The 19,946-nt window shown below is 34.8% G+C and overlaps 1 protein-coding gene across 10 annotated transcripts in view; it reads right to left on the bottom strand.

The window, feature by feature from the left end:
• brat (tripartite motif-containing protein brain tumor) overlaps window positions 1-19,946 on the bottom strand; it is a 523,432-nt gene that overhangs the window by 79,328 nt on the left and 424,158 nt on the right. For 3 of the 10 annotated variants that reach the window (XM_072530456.1, XM_072530455.1, XM_072530454.1), the window contains exon 2: window positions 1,489-1,525. The exons of the other annotated variants lie outside the window; for them this stretch is intronic. The gene's annotated coding sequence lies outside the window, so the exon portion shown is untranslated. The remainder of the gene's footprint in view (window positions 1-1,488; window positions 1,526-19,946) is intronic. 10 annotated transcript variants of the gene reach the window in all.

Genomic DNA, 19,946 nt, shown 5'->3' with positions numbered 1-19,946 from the left:
ATGGTAAATGTAGCTACGTCACTATTAACTGCAGATCTGATTTCTTGTAAAGACATTTTAGACTTTCTTAACACAAATTAAGATGGTCTAAGAGGAAAACATGGAGGCAGTTCTGTGAAGGAAACACCAATTTGGAAATAAGTTATCTGGCGAGTCCCTCTCTAGCGGAATTGGACTAAGATGTCTTTTGAATGTCCACCCTCTTGGTTCAAAATGCCTTGAAGGTGAAGCAACGTTATGTATCTATATATACATCATCAAGGCCATCTAAGACTCCAGAGAAGAAAATATTCACATAGCTTATAACCGAATGGGCTATCAATAGTTTTAATCCAAAGGATACTGTGGAGAATGGTATATTTCCTTAGAGGTACTGCTGAAGCTTCCTAACTGTAATGAGGATCGCTCTATTAAGTGTCTGTAAGCTAACACGGGTTCAGGATCTAAAATACGGCGACCTGACTAAGCGTCTAGATATTTTAAAGATTGGAACAACGTAACTCATAAAGATGTCAATAGACATTACGTCTGCAAAACAAGATTTAGAACCCAAGCTAAATTTTATCATACATGAGTCTGAGTTAACACAAAACGAATCGCACAAATCACAAATGATTTATACTGATGGATAAAATGCGCAACAGTATATAAGAATATGGGTTGCTGGTCCCTGGCTCTCAATATCTTTCGGAAATACTCAGAATATTTTAAAAAGAACTGCTACCAAACAATTTTTGTGCTAGCTCTGGAGTATTTTTTATTGAAGTTAAATAAAGACATGTTGTAGAAAGAACTCCAACTAACTTGTAGTAGATGGTAGCAGGATAGACTCCTGAGTCACCGTGGACTTTAGACTGTCGGTGAAGAACTAAAATTATCGGTTGGTGGAATGTTAAACTGAGCTGACCAATAGAAGTGGTAGTTCATAGTTCATTGTTCAGCGATTAATCGAGCGTCCAACTACAATAAATAGCGTCTTACCGTAGTGGAAAATTTGGTTTAGATGCCTACTTTCAGTCTATGAGTTTTCAATCTATCACTATCTAATGAGCAGCAATATAGGACGAAACATTTCATAGCCTGAGCGGCGCAAAAACTTTCAAGTATGTACACGTAATTTGCTGTGATCTGATTAACAAACAAATCCCAAACAAACTTGCACTTCTAAGTCAACCAACTCATTTTCAATAGAGTACACATTTATCTATTTCAGACTGTTGTTTTACTAAATGAATAGCTAGGCTAATTTTGTTGTTTACTCTTAGAAGTCTTATCAAACTCATTCTATACTACTTAAATACTTCACTGCTTCAGTTGTTTGACTAAAACACCTCAGTCGTAAACATGAAGAGCAGATGTGGTCAAATAAACTCATTTTTTAGTTGGAACACATAGAAACATGTGCTTGATAGTTAAGTAACACTTTCCACGCAAAAAATAGAAGTAAAAACTGAATAGTGCCAAGAGGCATCGGAAAATGGCACTTACCAACAATCATGCAGGCATTTTAACACAATCCGCTTACCTGAAACAAAAATATTTGGTTAATACAGTGTTCAAACATAAACTTTCAAACACAAACAAAAATATTGGATGGAACATACATCGTGTATTTGCGTGAATGAAACTTTTCTTTATTTTCTCGAAAATTTTTCTATAAATAATGGAATTTTTTAATAATAAGAAATAACAATTATATATATTATATATATGCTCATAAATTAACACACATTTTTTTAAAAGTACAGATACAGCTAGAAAACTGCTTTATTAAAGTTCTTGAAATACACTGACTTCAAAAACGTATCTATTTAGATCTCTAACTAAAAATACCAACAATAAATAACACGTGGCACAATACTCTTTTACGTGTGCACTACAGTTTGAAATTATTTCGTTTTCGAAGAATTATTCACTACTTTTGTTTTGACTTGGATTTCAAACGTTTTTGGAAACTGCGTTCATGCCTGAAATTCTTCAGGAGTGTTTTCTATAATAGGCTAATGTTGTACTTGTAAATAAAATGGGAAAATAATAATTTCACTATTGATTTCGAAATTTTTCACCACGAAGTTTCACAGAGGTGCAGTGTGTTGATATTTTAAGAAGGGTCAAAATATTTAGATGGTCGAATTGAGACCCGGGCGTCGTAATTCTTCTAATCCTTCTAGCTCTATAATTTGTAAGTATATTATCAATATTGTTATTACCAGGAATGGAGGAATACAATGATTTTATTGGTTATGCATTTAGGCAATCAAATATAAAAAGGAGTAACTAGCTTACTCCGGATCAAAGAAGACCAATCGATAAACCACTAAAAAGCACTCTCGACAAAAACAAGAAGTAGTCCGAATTAATAACACAGATTTAGACGATAAGAACGAAATCCAAGAAGCCAATGAAATAACAATGGATGAACTACAAATCACACTGGAAAATATTAAAAATAATAATTGAGTAAATCTTTAGATTTTAGAAATCTATAATCTATAACTCGTTAGTTATCATCAACTTCTTCGAAATCACTAATGCTATGGATATCTATAGTTAATTGGTAAAACAAGAATGAAAACAATGGGGCGAGAGTATAAGGTAGGTATACAGGCACTTCCAGTTAGTATTTTAATCGGTAAGAATTCATTCATTCTTATGAATTTTGATTTCAAAACTTTCAAAGTTTATACCTGTCAAATATTTAAAAAAAAGTGTGCATTATCAACAAATAAGAAGGTAATTATAAGAAATGTTTATAATTTCCAAAGAATGCAACATCCTTCGGTTTCCGTTGACGATACTGTTGAAAAGACAAGTAATGACAGATGTAGGTAAATCAAGACATATAAAATTTGAAGGGAATTAAATAGTGGAGAATTTCCAATCTTCTAAAATTTTGAATAACGCTGGGCCCCTAATTATGTTTGTATGAGCCCATTTTATGTTCGTATTAAATAGTGGAGTTGTTAAACCTTCAAACGATAATGCAGGAGGTAAAAAAGTTAAATTTACTGAACAAATTAAAATCGGAACAAGAATAAAAGTCCATGAATTTTTTTTAAAAGGAGGTATCAACACTTGCCAAAGTTTTGGATGCCATCAATGAAGATCCATATCTCCCTAAAATGGAACAGGCAAAACTATGGGAATATATAAGAGAATTAAAGTTCAAGTGGGCAAAACAGGATAGAAAAGCAACTCTTATTGATACCGAGAAATTTCGCTATCTTATTGATCAGAAGTACACTGAATACATAGAATTGTGACAGGCAGTGTTATATAAGTCTATGGTTATATGTTTGAATTGTTTTAATGTATAATTTACGATTTTTTTTGTAAAATTACCAGTGTAAAATAAATTTTATATTATCTACAAAATATTTGTAAATTTATCCATCTTTATATTTTTACTAGTTTATTGAAAAAACATTTTTTTTTATTAATATTGAAGGTTAAACCTCAAATAAATTCGTATTTGTACAATTTAAACCCAGTTTTTTCATTCTAATTAGTAATTTTAACAAAAAAGCTTATAATTTTAAGAACTGTTCAACCCTTTTTATATTAAAAATCATTATATAAGTTACATTTACAATATGTTTTGAAACTTCTATTAAAACAGCTATTTTTTTACATTGTAGCCCACAAATATTTTTTTGTATACAAAATATAAAATTGAGTGTGTGATAAATCAATTTGTCTTAAGATTTCATAGTGTAAAATTGTTACAAAAAAATTAATAATTCATAGGAACACCCCAGAAGGTTCCCACAAGTACGCCCATCGGGTCTTAAAAGGGATTAAAATAAGAAATCGGCTATTCTTAATAAGGGTCAGCTATTGTTATATTTCCTCAATACCGTGGGCACAGGTAAAAGTCTTGGATTCATAATATTTTTAGCAGTGGACTATTAAAATACATATTTTGTTTGATCCGCCCATGCTGTAAATTTCCGTAAGATTTTGATTTATTACTCCGATTTGATTTTTTTTTATGTTATATAGATCTGTTTAAAACGTTCTCCTACGTCTTCCGATACCCAGTTGCCACTCCTCTCGATTAATCCATAAGTCTTCTTCTATGTCTCTGTCTTTCATTTCTCTATTGATGCCTTCTCTCCAACTAAGGCGGGGTCTTCCTCTTTTTTTTTTCTACCGTGAGGGGTCCACATTAAGACTTGTTTTGGGAGACATTCTTCAGACATTCCCTGTTCATGACCGTACCATCTGAGTTGTTGAGTACCAATATCGTCTACTATCGTATGTTTTATTTTCATAATTTCTCTTATTCTGTTTTTCGTTACTCTTTCTTGTCTAAATTTTCCAGCTGAACGTCTCCAGAAATCCATTTCCGTCTCCTCAAGTTTTCTATTGTATCTTTCCTTTATTATTCTCAATAATATCCTTTATAAAGGATATTATTGAGAAGAGAAATTGCTTTTCTTGCTTGGTTGTTTTTCTCCTCGATTGTGTCGTCTACGTTGCCCTCTTTTGTGATGATCATATACCTAAATATTTATATGTGTTGCAATGTTTGATAACTTATCCATCTTCCAATATGAGGTCCTGTTGTTTCCCGCCGATACACATATACTCGAGTCATATACTCAATATTTTCATAATCTTGTGCTACCACTACTTAGTTGATCATCTGCAAATGACAAAGTGTATATGCTATTGTTGTTAATCGGCATTCCCATATTTCTACATTTGCGCTTCCACAGTTTTAGAGCCTGTTCTAGATAAATTCTAAATCATGTCAGGGAGAGACAGCAGCCCTGTTTAAGGCCTTTATTTATTTGGAATCCACTTGACAGCTTATTTCAAACCTTTACCTTTGAGTTAGCATTAGCGTACAGTTCCTTCGTCGCATTTATTAAATTCATGCTTATGTTTGTTTTCTCTAACGCTTCCCATAATTTATAATGTGGTACGCTGTCATAAGCCTTTCGTAGGTCTACATACAATAAATGTACTTCTTGATTAACGGCTATTTTCTTTTCAATATTCTGAGTAATGTAAAACAAATGGTCAACAGTAGATCTACCTGCCCTAAATCCTGCCTGTTCCTCAGCCTCTAAGTCTTTATATTCGCTTTCTATTCTGTTTTTAATTACATTTCCGTATATTCTACTGACCGAGTTTTTCACGACAATGCCTCTGTAATTGTCACATTCATCCCTTCTGCCTCTTTTGTGTATAGTGGATATGAATGATGTCTTCCACTCGTCTGGGGTTGATATTCCATTAATGCAGTTTTGGAACAGTTTGGCTAAACTTGTATATAGTTTGGTTGTACCGTGTTTAATTAACTCTGCAGGGATGTTACCTGGACCCGGTGCTTTGTTATTTTTTAGAGATCTACATACATCTTCTACTTCTTTCGTTCTTATTCGTATGGGCGAAGTTAAAATATTTATATTTTGTGTTTCGTTGTTGTCTTTAAATTGTGGTCTATCTTCCCTTAGGAGTTTCTCAAAATATTGGTCCCAGTCATCCACTGTTATTGTTGACACTATGTCTCTCTTCTTATCTTGTAAAGATTTTAAGACTCTCCAAATTTCTGTGCTTCTTCGTTCTCCTAGATGTGAATTTATCATGTTACACTTTTGTTGCCATGCTTCATTTTTCTTCCGACATATCATTTTTCGCACTTTAGCTTGAGACTCCTTGTCTTTTTTTATGTTTATATTTTTCTTGTGTTTATATGGCTAATTATAACGTTTATAACGGCGAATTTGTAGGAAAACGCGCCTAAGACAAAAATCTAAAGAGTTTGTGGAACGGTTTTCTTGTGAAATACCTAATTTAAATATTATGTTTATATGGGATGAAAACGGAGATTAAACACATGGAGCAGCCCAGATGGACGAACAAGAAATCAAATAGACTACATCCTAATAAGATCAGGATGGAAGTCTTTGGCCATCAACTGTAAAACATATTCTGGCACAGACTGTGGAAGCGATCATCAACTCCTGGTATTGAACGGTCGACTTGGTTTTAAAGTCCCCAAAAGAAGACCCCTAAGAAAATTGATGTCTCTAAATCCATCAAAACCTAGAAGCTCTTTCTTTAGACCAAGTAGACAGTGATCCTGAGAGCACTTGGATCTATCTCAAAGATACGATAATCGAGGCTGCAAAAGACTTGTGAGTGTTTTACAATACGCCGGTACCGCTACTCTGTCGTTGGCGAAAACAGAACGATCCATATTATTAAGAAATGTATACTTTTAATGTAGCTTTTTTTAATAATTAGTTAAAGCGTAGTCCTTTATATCCACCTTTTATTTTTTCTAAAGATATTCACTTGAACATGTACTCACTCAAATAAAAACTACTAATGAACCAAACGAAGCAAACAAACATTCAAAAACTTTGCAGGTTCGGACTGCCCATTGTATCTTGTTGTATTCCCAACGATTCGTTCCCAGTATTTTACTCAAGTGAACGTCCACCTTTAGGCAAAGTCTTCGTCTCAAACATATCTATTTATCTTTATTGTACAGGTACTGTTGCTACCTGATACACTATAATTTGTGTTCTAGGATATTGTTGACTTAATAATTTTTAATAATACATAATTACAATTTGTTAACACTGCTAGTAGAATGATGTTTATTCTGTTTAACAGATACTACATACATATGGAAATCTCTATTGATACTAGGTTTTTGAACCTATTAAGTTTACAGAAGTAATTATGATTGTTATACAAATAAAAGCAGATAATAACCAATGTAATAGTTCATAATAGTAGTTTAACTTTCAAAGTTAAAGACGATATTTTCAATCAATTTAATATTATTGTTGTATGGCACGTCAACAGCGTATCCGTTTGATATCCGTATAAACTTTTTTAATTCCTTGGGTATTAATTAATTGAGAATAGTGCGCTATTTTGATCTATCACGTCTCCAAGTAATTATTGACTCCGTTCTTCCTCCTACTCGCTAGTTTTTTAAGTATCGTGATTTTGCGAAATCTCTTGTACTGTTTGTGTCCAGTTTTCTCGATATTCCGCTATTTTTATTGATTGTGGTAGAGTCTTCCTTGGATTCTTGTCCCTTGGGCCGTGCCCCTCACTTAAGTCTTTTCCAAACCATTTTTTCCAATAACGTGGCAATATTTTTATCTACTATAGTATGTAGTCTCATCTTTATTTGGATCTATTACGGGATTGATAAATTAGTTCTTTTCTCGGTCCAATACACTCTTAACATTAGACGCCAGCAATTATTTCTTATTTGGAAAACCTGGAAGACGAAAGAGATAAGGTAAGGAGAGCAGACGAGAAGAAAGAGGAACCACCAACGATTCTTGAAGTTAAAGATGCAGTTAAAAAACTTGCCAGAAACAAATCACCCGGAACAGATAATCTACCAGCTGAACTATACAAAGAAAGTGGCCATGATACCATAATGGCATTACAGCAGCTTACAAAAGAAATATGGACACTGAAATCTCTTCCCAATGATTGGACTATTGAAATACTTTGAACCATAGACAAAAAAAGGAGATATATTTTTGTATGCTCTAACCACAGAGAAATTACGCTTCTAAAGGCAGCGTATAAAATATTTTCCGAGTGCCGCGTTTGCTGACAATGGACCAAATGCAAAAACGTGTGATCACTTCGGAGAAGCTTTTGGCGATGATACGGCGCGATCCGAAGGATTTTTTTTCGCCAATTTATCACCGTTGATGAAACCTGGGTGCATTATTACACACCGGAAACCGAAGAACAGTCGAAACAGTGGCGCAAACGCGGCGAAGGGCCGCCGAAGAAGGCAAAGAGTGCACATTCGGCCGGCAAAGTGATGGCGACTGTTTTCTGGGATGCGAAGGGAATCATCCACATCGACTACTTGGAAAAAGGAAAAACAATCAATGCTGAGTACTACGCAGCATTATTGGATCGATTCGATGCCGAATTGCGTCGAAAACACGCCGGTTTGGAACGCAAAAAAAGTGCTCTTTCTTCTGGGGAATACCCACCGTATTCCCCAGATCTTGCCCCCAGCGATTTATTCCTGTTTCCAAACCAAAAAAAAATGGCTCGGAGGACGCCGTTTCGCAACAAATGATGAAGTCGTCGCTGAAACTTCGGCCTATTTTGAAGAGCTCGAGCAAAAGTACTATTCGGATGGGATAAAAAAATTACAACATCGTCTTACTAAGTGTATCAGCTAAAAGGGGGCTATGTTAAGAAATAAATCGATTTAATTCCAAAAAACTTGTTTTTTCTATCAAAGGCTAATTTTATATCAATCCACCCTCGTAGATACTGATCAGGCATTGAAAATTTTAGATTCAGGCGAATATGAAGACATTTTATGTTTATTGTATTGAACTGAGATAAACATTAACACTATTGTAAATATTGAGACAAAAATAGGAAAAATACTAATAAAACTTAAATGTATAGAATGAAGAAGTATTTCTTTATTCTGTATATTTACACATAGGTACACATAGTGTATTTTGATAAACTATCATCAAAAGATGTAGAAGAAAAAATATAATGACAATTTTCTTACATTCTTACTAAATTCTGAGCATTTATGTAAATACATATTCCAATAATAAAATAAATGTCTTCCAATGTTTTTTTCACGAATGAATATCCAACAAATTAAACACGCGGTTCGGGTATAAAAATAGCCCGAAATTAGACGTCAATAGGATGAATGGTGAGCTCAGACCACTTTATTTTTTTATCGACCACGACCGGTCAAATATTTGCAAATTTCCACAGGTGTTTATATTTTCGAGTTGTTTTCCAGAAAATGAATATATCGCAGAATATGTAAATCGCCGGATTAGAAGTTCTGGGAAAGTTATAAAATATTCAAAATGTACAGGTTGCCAAGTAGAAAAGTGATTTTCGTGTTCTTTCAGCATTCGGGTGACAAGTATTTGATATATTCCAACTTTTTCCAATATTTTTTTTATTTAAGTATTGTAATTTTGAATATGCCATATTAAAATTCTCTCTTTTTGTAACTTAACTAAAAAATATGAGCCGAGAGCTCGGTTCTTGTTTACATTTTCAGTTCTCAACGAATATTTAATTTGATAAAAAAAATTCAACATTGAAATAAGAGATAAAATCAGAGAAAAACAGATTTCGCTGCTTTTTTACCTTATCTGATTATTGCATAATCATAAAAACTGTAGAGAACATATAAGCAAGAAACAGAACCTAGTAAATATTCAAACAGAAACGACTGAATCGATAGGTATTACCACTGAAATCAGGCAAGGGGATTCATTGAGCCCACTTATATTTAATCTCGTATTGGGCAAGGTTATTTCTCTTCGTCTTCTTCTACTACCAACTCTACTAACGTATGTTGTCTATAACCATTTCAAATTCATCTCTACCATCGGCTTTTCTTAAAACACACATATTCCGTCTGTACTCTCTCTTTGTGGGAGAAGAGAGAACCCCCGTTTAGGCTACTGCCTCTTCGGAGTATGGGGTTTTTGTATTGTTTGGGTTTAATTATACCGCTAATGCTTGGACAGGAATTAGTTTCTAGGTTGAGAATTGGATTTGCATAACGAATATTTTCTTAAAAGTGGTTGCGTTTAATCAGGATATTAATTTGTAGTCTACCAGAACACCGTTTTCCTTCGATTTTACCCTTCATAATTGTGGTTAACATAGAAAACAGAACACTATTCACAGAAACAATGTGAAGGTTCAGAACCGGATTGATAATTATGAAGACATTCACGGTAACAAATAAGGACAAGAGAAAAATATCCAGAACCCAGATGAGAGTTACTACATGGAACATTATCCATGGAACATTATCCATGGAACATGAAATAATCCAAGTGCTGAAAGAGAAATAAATAGACATGTCATCTAAAGGAAACAAAAATAAAAAGAAAAGGACAATCAAAATAAGGCGAATCTATACTAATCGACAGTGGAGTAGCAAAAGAAAATAGGGACAAAGAAAGTGTAGACGAATACAGCAATGGCAAGAATGGAGAAGGAAGATCTGGACATCATCGGAATATACGGCACAGAAGATAACAGGCCTCAGACAACAAGGGAGAGATTTTATAACCAATTACAATAAGTAGTACATTAAGTCAGAGGGAAGATGATAATGCTTAGGGAGGATTTTAACGATCGAATAGGCAATCAAGTAATACACGGAATTAAGCAAAAAAAATAACGAGACTGTTAGAAACGAAAATGGAGAACTGATGATAAACTTCTGCACAAATAACGAACACAAAGACCAACACAAATATACATTCAATAACATCCGTGGACAAAGTTCTATGATAGATTACGTTCTAACCAACAGAGATATATCCATCAAAAATTATCGACGTAAGATGTTTCAACTCAGCAGATGTAAGTAGCTCAAACGAATCACTCAAGCAAAGAAAGTCTTAGGATGTCTCAATAGTATACTGTGGAGTAAAGAGATAACGAAAGAAAGGAAATTTAATATATATGAGACCATGATTAAAACTACTCTTCTTTATGGCGCTGAAACATGGAGAATTAGTGAAAAGAACAAAAAGCGAATAGAAGCAGTAGAGATGGATGCAATGAGAAGATCTTTAGGTATTTCCAGACGAGACCGAATCAGAAATGATGTAATAAAACAACGTATGAGAATAGAAGGAAATATAACTCAAGATATAGAGAAGAAACAATTAAGGTGGTATGGGCATGTTCAACGGATGCCAGCATCAAGACTCCCCAAAAAGTAATAGAATGGCAACCGATAGGTCGACGGAAAAGAGGAAGACCCAGATTAGAATGGCAACACGGCGTAAAAAGTCCATGAGCGAAAGAAATTTAACAACAAACGACTGCGAAGATAGGAAGAGATGGTGTTTAGGTATTGGACAACGTCGAAAGACGTTCTAAACCGATGTATATAGATGTAAGTAGCGACCATAGCTTAGTATTAGGTAAAATAAGAATTATCAAGAAATACATCGCATCCAAAGAAATACTTATATAGAAAAAAGAGTAGGGACAAGTCGCCTAATGGAAGAAGCACAGGTCATTCACGGAAAAGATAGAATGATAATATTCCACTAGGGCAGGAGGTAACGCCGAATTAAACAGTTAATTTGTCTAGATCTTTTGTCCAAGCGGTTCAGTACTTCATATGCCATTCATTAGTTCCTTCTTGAAGTAGTAAACGCAGTTCCATGCGTATTTCTTAATGAAATAAACGGAATTGAATTGAATTAAATTAAAAACCATCGCTCAGGGCATAGACGATAAGAAAGATAAGCTTCCTCCTTGGTCACTCCCGGAGTGCCACATCCCCTTTTTTAATTCCCTTAAATATTTTCATTTTATTTGGTCATTGTCTACTCTCTTCGAGTATACTACTAAATTCTTGTTTGAAGGTACACTCGCGATCATAAAATCCGGGTCACCTTGAAAATCACCGATATTTCATTTTCAACGAGCTTCATCGTAAGTAATAATAACACAAATACAAACTAATGCATGTTTCTGAGAATTGTTGCGGTTTCCTTTGTAACAAAGAATTCCAATAGTGCCGATTTCGCGATAAAGTGCACACTTCCCAAAATGAACGCTACCTGTAACTCCGCTTGTTTTAAATGTCTCGTTTGTACTTCGACTTTCTGTTCAAATGCAACGGACAAACGTTTATTATTGCCACCATTAGTGTTTATTAGTGCCATTATTAGTGTTTATTCTTTGACAAAAATGCCTTTGACTGTTGTTGAAACGGAACAAATTGTTGCACTTGTGGAAGACGGTCACACTCAACGGCAAGTCGCAAGAACTGTTGGCGTAAGCCTTTCTACGGTTCAACGAGTGCTTCAACGCTTTCAGAAGGCAAGTTTGCTAACCAGGCGACCTGGCTCTGAACGAAGAAGAACGCCCAAGGCACTAGATGACCGTTTCCTTGTGTTTCAGGCTTTACGAAACCGGACCTCAACTGCGGTTATGCATCAAAATCGTCTAGAGGAAGTACGAAATCGCAATTTTAGTGTTGCAACAGTCAGAAGAAGACTTCGTTCTTCTTGACTATCTTCTCGGGTAATGGCTAGAGGACCGCCACTTCGCCGGGTGCCTCGAGTTGCACGACTAGCTTTTCCTCGACAATACGCGCATTGGGGAATTAACGATTGTAGCAAAGTGTTATTTTCAGATGAATCCCGTTTCTGCCTAACTGGATCCGATGGACGTGTAAGAGTTTGGAGGAGAACCGGTGAACGATTTTCACAAGCTTGCATTGCTCCAAGAATGCCATTTGGTGGAGGCTCGGTCATGGCTTGGGGAGGTATATCTTCCGACTTCCACACAGAGTTACCCTTTATCGAAAATGAGTCCCTAACTGCACGAAGGTACATTACGGAGATTCCGGAAGAACATGTTATGCCCAACATGGCAGGGCTTGGAGAAAACGCCGTTTTTATGCAGGACAACGTGCGACCGCACGTTGCCAGGATCAGTATGTAATACTTGGACGAAGTTGGAATTACCAGCCAGCTAGGTCTCCGGACCTGAATCCCATCGAACATCTCTGGGACGATTTGAAAAAACGTATTCAAACCCATACACCTCCTCCTAACAACGGACAGGAGCTTAAGGAGCTGTTAGTGAGAGAGTGGAATAACATACCACAACATGTAATCCGGAGAAAAATTGAGAGTATGCCCCGTCGTCTGCAAGAGGTTATTAGAGCAAGAGGAGGCAATACACGATATTGGTCATTGAAATTTCACTGATTTTTTACCACGTTCTGTATTTTCCATTTTTTTTCGTATGTCTGTTTTATCAACAATTTGATTTGTTTTCTGTTTTTTTCAATAAAAACAATAAAAAACCATTTTTTTTCTTTCAAAACAATTATTGATGACAAATAAAAAATACATTAGCCAAAAAAAACGTTATTACTGCACCAGAGGCAAAAATATTTAAGAAACTTGAAATTTTCAAGATGACCCGGATTTTATGATCGCGAGTGTATTACGGTCGAACAGTTTTGTTATAAAATCCTCTCTAGAGAAAAATATTTTATTAAGATCGGAATTCAACATTCTATTGTGGCAGTAATTTTCCACTGAGTCGTATATTAATCGCTTACCTTCGCTAGTACACTCCCAATTATAAATTATATAAAACACGAAAGTAATGATACATGATATACGTAAATAATTCTCATTATGGTTTAAGTTGACGTAAATAATTGTATAGTTGATTAAAAATCGCAGAAAAGTGGTTGCCCCTTAACTAAGGACAAATAAGAACATTGTCTTTCGTAAAAAAACGTGGCCAAAGACTCTTAGATTAGACCGAGTCGAGGTCATGACCGGTCAAGACAAGATTCACATCGCGATAGTTATGTAACAAGATTTTTACTAGAATGGCAAATTTATTCACGAGATCAATGACCAGTCGGGACATTAAGTAGATTTGATATCAAACGGACAAACAACAATTAAAGAGTACTTCGAATTCATTTAAGTCGTTTACAACGAATGGATCTTGCTTCGAGTTCATGATTTATGGCTCACTTAAATTGTTATTTAAATCATACTATGTATAACGATATCGCTATCGAAACCGGAAAAAATTATCGAGATTTGAATATTTCAGTTCTTCAACTGGACTAAATATTTCGTTTCGTATCTTCATTGACAGTAAGAATTAAGAAATATCTTCTTTAAACTTCGCTTTTATTGAAACATTGATTGTAGTAAATATAAATAGGTGCATAAGTATGTACAGACAAGACGAAAAGCTCGGGTTCCTTCGGAAAAATATTCCCATGAGATTTTTTGCATCGCCTAGGCGAAAATTTTTTTTAAATGATTTTTTTAAACAAATTGTAACAATGCATTTTTAGGCCCACACAATTTTTTTTTCGATTTTTTTGGATTATTCTAATCACAATAAGTCTCTTGTAATTTTTCTGTAAACTTGATCGTTTTCGAGTTATAAACAATTTAAAATTGAAAAAAAAAAAACGCAAAACTACGATTTCCAGACTCAAATACACAACTCAAAAATATTATTTTTGAATTCACCAATGACCTAAATTCAAGTTTAAACCTTGTTCTATTATTTTCCAATAAGTCTTGAGCTTATTTAATCTATTATTTTTTAATCGTTAATAAAGCGCTTATGACAGAAAGCAACTCGGACTGCGGCGTGTATCAGAAAAAGAAACAAGATCTATGGCACAAAATTTTACTGGTTTGATTTCTAATTGTACAAATGAGCGCCTGGGCGACCTGTTAAGAATATCTAGGACGTCGTCCCTATTGTTAATTCTTCCTTGTGCTTCTATTTCCATGACCTCCTTTATTCCCGTTTTGTAGAGATTAATGGCTTCAATCTGTTTGCAAAATCTGTAGTCTATTAAGTGTCTGGTGGTATGTTTATATGTGAATGTTACTTATTTTGTGTTCATCTAATCTGTGGAAGCATAGTCGATTAGTTTGTCCTATATATGTTTCATACAAGTTCCGCCAGATATGTGAGATCTGGCAATTAAGTTCCAAGAATGTTACTATCACATGTTTATTACAATTTTTTATTTTACCCCTTCAGTATATTCAGTACAATTGCCAATTGGTTTTAGAATCATATTCATTACTGAAAAATCCATATTTACTCAGAAGTTATGACACTTGACAAGAAGTCTTGAGTCCCTTTCAATGCATTCCAAGCTGTCAGAACAAATGCCTAAAAGGGCATCGACCTCTGAAACTTACAAGTTGTTCGTCAATTGTGAAATCAGGTCCAGCTATTACTGATTTCTGGCAGTTTCTTATAAATACCTCAAAAATATCTCGTATTGTTGCCAACTTATCGGTTTTTCTTCGCTCCTGACGACTATTGACCTCATCAAATCGTAGGCAACGTAGAAGAAATAGTATTTAAATAAATATGGTGGTATAATTCTATACTACACGGTATCTTTTCCAGTCTGTTCATTCAACTATAATCAAATATTTAGTTGACTAATTCATCTATTTTGTGGCTTACTGTGTGTTTTTAAAGTACATATTAAATTTTTACCTATAATAAAAACATATCGAATTAAGTATGTAATTGCGTTTAAATACTGTCACAGCAAATACGGTGCGTTCTTTTGTGAATTTGTGTCAACAATCTAAACATTTCTAGGAAACGGAGTACTGATAACACTAAAATTACAGAACCAGTGATAAATGACTTCCTGGAGCGGGTATTCACATTTTTTAACAATAAGAATCTTCGTTGAATCACATTCTCATTTATAATGGCAATGATTCTTTATTTAATACATGTATTTATAAACATCTGCGAAGTTCATTAGCAATTTCGTGAGAAGTTTTGACAGAAATATAAGTGAACACATCCCGGAGCTAGTGAGAAAATCAACTAAGAAAAAGATGAGTGTATTTGAGGATATCTGAATGTATTTTTGAATGGATGTGTTCTTTATAATTCCTTCAATACTCTCAAATAATATTTATTTATCTCTATTTAAGAGCCTCATTCTATTTTTTATATGACTTTCCTTTGTCTTTTCGACTGTTTTTTTTATAATCTTCAGTATGTTACTAAAGATCGATAATTCTACATATCTTATTGTCCTTCCTTGCATTCTTTTGGTTGACAGCGTATTATTTGCTTATACTTCTCTCACAATTTTGTGGATTGACATGTCGTGAAGACATTTTCATCACCAGACAAGTTTCATCACCTGCTCTGTAACGTCTCTCCCGTTTTTCATTTCTCTAACCCATTGATTTCTTTTTCAGTCTTAAATGCAGCTTTATAGCAGCTTTTGTCTGTCCAATGACCTCAAGCATTTGTCATCTACATTTAGGTTTGAAACGTAAATATGTCCACATTTATGAACCATACATTTTATGGACTTTAAGGTACATGATCATATAGCTTTACGGTGGTATCATGTAAAGCTACATGATACCACCAGAGAAATTCATATCAAGCGAGGTGTGAGACAGGGCGACACTCTCTCACCTAAATTATTTATAACGGTCCTCGAATACGCCTTTAAAATGCTAAAGTGGGAAAATAGAGGAATAAAAATAGATGTAGAAATGCTCAATCATCTGCGTTTTGCAGACGACATAGTACTTATTACAGGAAATCTTTGTGAAGCACAACAAATGGTACAAGAATTAGAAAACGTATCTTCAACAATAGGTCTAAAAATGAACATCAGTAAGACCAAATTTAGTTCCCAGCGAATACCTAATCATCCAAAATCAAGTGGTAGAATTGACAGAAAAGTACATATATCTTGGTCATGAAATCAGAATAGGCAAGGACAACCAGACCAGCAACATCCCGATAGCTATGAAACGGAAGACATTTGACCAATGCGTTCTTCCTATTATGACATACGGAGCAGAAACTCTCACGCTCACAAAAACAACAGCACTAAAAATGCGAGTGGCACATAGGCGCATGGAAAGATCAATTCTCGGCGTGACAAAAAAAGACAAAGTAAGGAATCAAGACTTAAGGAAAAGAACAGGTATCAGTGATGTCGTCGAACGTATAGCCAAGCTGAAATGGAATTGGGCAGGTCACATAGCGAGACTGAAAGACACAAGATGGACCAGAAAACTAATTGACTGGCGCCCAAGAGAAGACAACCGCAGCAGAGGACGACCACCAACACGCTGGATGGACGACACTGGACGAATATCCAAGAAATGGCAACAAGAAGCACAGAATCGTGAAGAGTGGCGAAAAATGGGAGAGACCTATGTCCAGCAGTGGACAGAAAAGGTTGCATGATGATGATGAAGGTACATGAAGCTTAAGCGGCTCAAGCCAATCTGACTTGCTTTTTATTTCTTATTTCATTTACTTAATTACTGTAAATAACACTGAAGCATATACCATGAATACTATATCTCTGTAGATTCGCTGCCAGGAATTCACTACTCTTTTAACTTCTTCCTTCTAGCTTTTATACGTTTTCCTTGGCATATTCTTTTCTCCGCGTCCTTGAGGATTACAATGTAAGAACCTCAGCGCACGTTGGGGTATAATAGCTACAAATGTTACACCAGAATGACAGCTGCAACAAATAGATTCTATAGAAATTAAGTTCAAAAACTTATTTGTCCTATATCAGGCAAATCAAAGACAAAATTAAAGATTAAACAGAAAATAACAACTGGTTTTACACCACAAACAAGCTCAACTCAAAGAAATGCAAAGTACATCTCTCCAATTGAGTTCCTGGACTGATTTTTTAACGAACACCTATGTAGCGAGAAGAAAGAAAGGGGCTTGGTTTAAATCTGTGTGTCCCTTGACCTTGAGTAAAAATGTCAAGCAGCTAATTTCAAGATGAAAAATTGAGCAGAGTTGCAAGCAGATAGTTATGACACATTGCACAGGATTTACGGAGGTGGTTGACTATCCTGTGCAACAGTTTTTGAGTGGTATAAACGTTTTAAGAAGGGAAGGGAAGATGTTCAAGATGACGAGCGTCCCAGACGGCTTGTGACTTCAAAAAATAACCGAAATGGTTCCAAAAGACCGTGGATTAAATATTTGGTCTATTGTTTAACATAGGGACATTAATAAAGCAATAGTGGGACAAATCACCCACATACTTGCCATCAATGACTTATCTATTAATACAACTATATATATACAACATATTTTTATAATTCGAACTTGTTTAAAATAAAACAGTAACTAACATTGTCTCTGATCAGTAGGTACATCGCGAATATAAACAATAACCGAACATAAGCAATCGTAAAATCTAGCAACATTTACAGCCTAACGGTAGCAGTAAAAATTAAAACGATCATAACAACCAGATTAACGTGAAATGAAAACAACTGTGTTATTATTATCTATAGAAACAAGCTATTGTCAAAATTAATTGAAATTCTTCAACTACAAAAGCACACCACACCAAAGGTTAATGTTCATCGTTGGCTCTAACTGTACTTTGTTTCCGTGTAGGTAAAGCTACTACTTAAATCGAGCTTCTTTTGTTTTAAAGGGCATTGATATTGGATCGCTGATGGCAGCAATGTCGTCGCCGAGGATGCTGTTGATAGAACGAATTTGAAAAAAAAAATTAAATATAGTGTTGCGCGACTCAATAATGACTTTTGATTGCGATATAGTATAATATTGTTGGTAGATATTAGTAATAGCCTATTTACGGGCATAAAAAATAATTTAAATGCTTTACAGAACTTAGCTTTAAGTTTCTGTGTGTATAGAAGTAAAAAACCTTTTAGCGTCCCACTACTTATCCCTAGCACTTGATCGAAAGACCTCTCTTACGCAGAGTTGTTTAAAGGGGACATTTTTAAACAAGAATTCGCAAAGAAACCAAATCAGAAATATTTTTCCTACGGGAGAGGTCTCACAATATGGACTATAGAAGAAAGTCAGTGTAGCTAATGAATTTATTCATACGGGTTTGCACCTGAAGGTCTCTGCATTTGTTCTTACTCATTTCTAACCACTTATGAATTTCATAAGTGGTTAGACATATTTCAACATATCCTGGAACTGACATCAATTCCGATCATAATCCTGTTGTTGCAAAAGTTCGCGCAAGATGGAAACTAATAAAGAAACAAAAACCTCAACACCAACTATTAGACATCCAATTATTGAAAAACGACACCATACATCAGACAGTAAATAAAGAATTAAACAAAAATTTAGGAAAATATCGACCACAATAGAATTAGCGAGTACGATGACATAAACGTTCTGTGGAAAACTATTAAAGAACAAATGAACAATGTAACGGAAAAACATCTAAAAGTAACACCTAGAAATAACAAACAGGAATGGATGACAGAAGAGATTTTACAATTAATGAACAAACGAAGAGAATCTAAAGGAAAAAATGACAAGGACGGAGAATACAAAAGACTAAATAAAATAATTCGAAAAAAAATAACCGAAGCAAAAGAGAAATGGCTGGAAACAAAATGCGTGGAAATAGAAGAACTACAACAAAGGCACGATTCTTTTAATTTACATAAAAAGGTAAAAGAGTTTACATCGACTACCAAGAGAACGACTTTTCACACCATGCTGAACACGGATGGCAAACTGCTAGAATCAACGGAAGATAAACTGAAAGAATGGGAAAACTACATTAAAATTCTTTTTCACGACATACGAGAAGAACCAAGATTGGAAAATAACAACGAAGGGCCAACAATTCTGAAATCTGAAATCATAAATGCAATTAATCACCTTAAAACAAATAAAAGCCCAGGTCCAGACGGAATATACCCAGAAACGTTAAAATTAATCAGTGAAGAAAATATCGAAATATTTGTCCTTTTATTCAATCGCATTTATGATCCAGGGAAAATATCCCAAGATTGGCTGGAGGCAATATTCATCCCACTACCAAAAAAGCCAAACCCACAACACTGCAATGAGTTCCGTCTGATAAGCCTTATGAGTCATGCAGTAAAAGTTCTACTAAAAATCGTACATAATCGTATCTATAGAAAGTGCGAAACAATCATCGGAGACGATCAGTTTGGATTCAGAGCCGGCATGGGAACGAGAGAAGCCCTGTTCAGTTTACTAGTTCTCGCCCAAAAATGCTACGACCAACAGAAAGATATATTTATATGCTTTATAGACTTCGAAAAAGCATTTGATAGAGTAAGACACGACCTACTATTAGAACGTTTGCAAGAAGTCGGTTTAGATGGAAAAGACATTAAATTCTTAAAAAAACTTCTACTGAAACCAAAACGCCAGAGTTAGGATCGAAGATTCCACATCCGCAGAAGTAGAAATTAGGAGGGGAGTTAGACAGGGATGTGTTCTGTCGCCTCTGCTGTTTAATATTTACTCCGAGTTTCTATTTAAAGAAGCATTGGAGGATTCCAAGGATGGAGTCAATGTGAATGGCGTAAATATCAACAGTATCAGAT

The sequence above is a fragment of the Diabrotica undecimpunctata genome, chromosome 4, assembly GCF_040954645.1.
Source record: "Diabrotica undecimpunctata isolate CICGRU chromosome 4, icDiaUnde3, whole genome shotgun sequence".
NCBI lineage: Eukaryota > Metazoa > Arthropoda > Insecta > Coleoptera > Chrysomelidae > Diabrotica > Diabrotica undecimpunctata.
The sequence above is the reverse complement of the archived record's forward strand: the minus strand, read 5'-3'. Positions and strand labels throughout refer to the sequence as shown.